The sequence below is a fragment of the Protobothrops mucrosquamatus genome, unplaced genomic scaffold, assembly GCF_001527695.2.
Source record: "Protobothrops mucrosquamatus isolate PMUCROS unplaced genomic scaffold, P.Mucros_1.0 scaffold414, whole genome shotgun sequence".
Lineage (NCBI taxonomy): Eukaryota > Metazoa > Chordata > Lepidosauria > Squamata > Viperidae > Protobothrops > Protobothrops mucrosquamatus.
The window spans coordinates 63,406-67,446 of record NW_015386743.1 but is presented as its reverse complement, the minus strand read 5'-3'; positions in this window follow the sequence as shown (position 1 = coordinate 67,446).

Genomic DNA, 4,041 nt, shown 5'->3' with positions numbered 1-4,041 from the left:
TCATAGAGAAAAGGAATTAATAAATCATCATGTTGTTAAAGATGCAACCCTTATAACACTTTATTAAAACGTGTTTTTATAAATTCATGAAGTTATTGTATTCTGAGAAGTAATTCTATATATTAATTTGACTTCGAAAACAATTTTAATATTTTCAGATCCATTCATTATTTTGAGCTATGTGCCTACTACATGGAAATCAACAGCTGAACAATGAGAATGTATTCTTCATAACCTGATTATTACTGCCATGATACTGGTATGTATGTATGTATGTATGTATGTATGTATGTATGTATGTATCAAACTAGTGGTGGCTCAGTGGTTAGAATGAAGTATTGCAGGCTAATTCTGCTGACTGCAGACTGCCAGCAGTTTGGCAGTTGGATGCTGACTGGCTCAAGGTTGACTCAGCCTTCCATCCTTCTGAGGTCGGTAAAATGAGGACCCAGTTTGGTGGGGGAAATATGGTGACTCTGTAAACCGCTTAGAGAAGGCTGTAAAGTACTATGCTATTGCTATTCCACTCATTTTGCCAAAGGTAACTCTAGGCGAATTTTAACAGGAAAGACAAATTTATGNAATCATATGAACGGAAGCCATGAACCACAATACAGACCTATTGCTGTTTCGAGTTATTTTTAAAACTGGGTACGTTTGTATTTGTACAGGTATTTATGGTTAAAAATAACAATGATGTAGTTACAACTATGTAAGGCTACAGTGAAAGATAGCCTGACTTGCAAATCCTTTGTGTGTATGTGTACACACACAAACACACTCACATGCACACACGCAAAGTGAAAAAAAGTTATAAAATTACTCTCACCCATAAATGTTGTATTTGTGGCCTGGAGACTTTTACTGCCATGGGTGAGCGGCCTGGAGACTTTTACTGCCATGGGATGTGGCCTGGAGACTTTTACTGCCATGGGATGTGGCCGGCGGCCCGGCAGCCTGGTGTTTGCCTTGGAGAACTTGGCTTGCTTTCGGCTACAGACTTGCCTGTTGGGGGTTTGAAGAACTGGCTGCTTTGGGCCCGAATTTAGGCCTACCCCTACCACCTACCAAGGATTAACTTCACGAGGACTGTTTTTCTCCCCCGGTCCCGCTGCCGGACTTATCAAATTTGAGGGGATGTACTCAAGGTTAGATCTGCTGGCCTTGCGCGATTTCCCTCTCGCGCAGGCCTGGCCCAAATCACTATCGAGGGCCTACCTTAATGAAGGGGTGTGGTGCCCTGAGAGGTGGTGTGCTGCAGTAAATGGGAAAAAACCCAAATTGACTAGATTTTTAGAGGGGTGTTTTGAAAAAATTTTAGGGGTATGGGGGGGAGGGGGGAGGTTCCCCTTAGGTCAGGACCAGCCATGTCTGGGGGCTGCGGTGTAGAAAGGGTGGGGGGGGAGGGTGGGGGGATGAAGGAGGAGAGAGGAATTAGTACGGTCAGTGGGAGAGGCAGATATGGCGGGAGCAGAGGACCATATCAAGTTAGGGGAGCACGCACACGCTATTTACAAGCTTGTGGGTGCTCCGGTCCTCAGGTCTCTACCCGGTCCCCAGGAGACTTAGACCCTCCGGCCCGGGACCANGCCCCCACCCTCTGGAACGAACTACCCCCCGAGATCCGGACGATTCCGGATCTCCTTACTTTCCGCCGTGCCCTCAAGACATGGCTTTTCCAGCAAGCGGGCCTGACCTAGGGAGGATTTTATTTAGGGATGATTTTAAGAATAATTTTAATAGAAATACAGCTTCAAATATTTGGTTTTTAATTTGGTTTTATTGGGGTTTATATTTTTTGTGTTTGTACTTGTACTTGTTTTAATATGCTGTGCACCGCCCTGAGTCCTACGGGAGAAGGGCGGTATATAAATTAAATTATTATTATTATTATTATTTTGTTGGATTGGAACATATAATTTAATAGTGCAGCAGAATATCAGTGTACCTTTTATATACAGACTATGGGGGTAATGAAAAAAAAACACATTGGGAGTACTAGTTGAAAGACATAACCTTTGCCACATAGATCAGTCATAATAACAAATGTTGCGAACCAGTTTTGAGATGGTTGCAAGCAAATCATCTGATACCAAAGTAGCCCAGTCCCTGAGGGTGATTGGGTGTTTGCACATAGCCGTGTCTGGATCACTGACTACCTGTGTCCTCTTCCTGCTTAACATAAGCCACCCTTGATCTTCTTCAGTTGTGTCTTTCCAGCTGCTTTACCTAATTTGCTTTTTCTTCCTGCGTACAGCACCATCACATGACCCTGAAACTAAGTCTTCCACATCTAGCGTGACTATGTTTCATTCCTGGATTGAAAGGATCATACAGACCCTCATTTGCCATAGCAAGAAAGGCAAGCACAACTGCTGGGGCCAAGTTCTTTATTCCTCTGCCACTTCCACATATCTAGAAAATATTTTCAATAATATAATGCTTTTTTTATAAATCTCTATGAGGTTTTTCAATTCTGAAGACATCTCTGAAAAAGATACAGATGTCAATTAAAAATGGGCTTCTAGTTTTCCAAACATTGAATTGCACCATATATTTTCTGATTAGCATCAGATTCTGAAAATCTTTACTTAGTGGATATTCTCCTTTCAGAGACCTCTTGGAAATCTGTATATAGCACCTTTAATTAATTGTATTTCCTGTTACTATTATGGCAGCTTGAAAATGGTGGAATATTCCTTCTGGAAAAATGTGTTTTGATTGTTTTTCTCATGCTATATTGATGCTATGGGATAAGCTAAACTTCAAAACTGATTTTAAAAAACTGGCTTTAGGAAGTGCTGGATGGATGCTATAATTTTATATTAGATCAACTAATGGATGATAATAATGACTATTATTATTTCCTATGTTAAAAGATAAATACCATTTGTCAGTTGCCACCCACTGGCAGTATTTACAATTACATTTATTTATATCTCAATAAATGTACCAGTGGCATTTATAGCCTCAGGGACACTTAAAGTATTAAAAAGTATCATTTCATATGAGACCAAATGGCCTATAATCATTCTTCATAAATATCTGTTGTCAATACATCAATTTAATATGCAATTTTTAAAGACTGAATGGAATAAGGAACTGGAAACCTCCATTTTGTGTAAACAATAGGAAAACATTTTAACCTCAAAGCCAAAAACCTTAGTACAGCGGTTCTCAACCTATGGGTCGCGACCCCATTTGGGGTCGATCGACCATTTCACAGGGGTTGCCAAGCAAGGCTGTCCGCCATTTTTTCCCCCTTTTCCGGCGGGTGCCTTACCTCCCTTGAGCTGGACCAGCTGGTGGTCGGCCTGCTCCATCTCTGCCGCTTGCCAGCTACGCCTCAGCCAGGGCAGGAAGCGGAACCACGCATGCGCGGCGCTCCTGGGCAGGGAAAGTCCTCGACTTATGACCGGTTGGGTAGTCCTCGACTTATGACCGGTTTAGTCCTCGACTTATGACCGGTTTAGTCCTCGACTTACGACCGGTTGGGGTCGCGGCATTAAAAAGGTTGAGAACCACTGCCTTAGTAGATCTGAGATTATGGCTGCCACAAAAAAAGGGAGGCTTCCATTATTTTCATAGAGAAAAGGAATTAATAAATCATCATGTTGTTAAAGATGCAACCCTTATAACACTTTATTAAAACGTGTTTTTATAAATTCATGAAGTTATTGTATTCTGAGAAGTAATTCTATATATTAATTTGACTTCGAAAACAATTTTAATATTTTCAGATCCATTCATTATTTTGAGCTATGTGCCTACTACATGGAAATCAACAGCTGAACAATGAGAATGTATTCTTCATAACCTGATTATTACTGCCATGATACTGGTATGTATGTATGTACAGGGCTTTTTTTCAGCCGGAACGCGGCGGAACCGCGTTCCGGCACCTTTTTCCGGGCCGGCCGCACCGGGCGCAACATCTGGGGGGGCGCGCTCGCACTCGCAGCTCTCTGCCCCTGCCTGGCTCACAACCGCGGCCATAGGGAGGCTCGGTCGGCGCGCCCCTGGCCCGTTTCCTAGGCGACC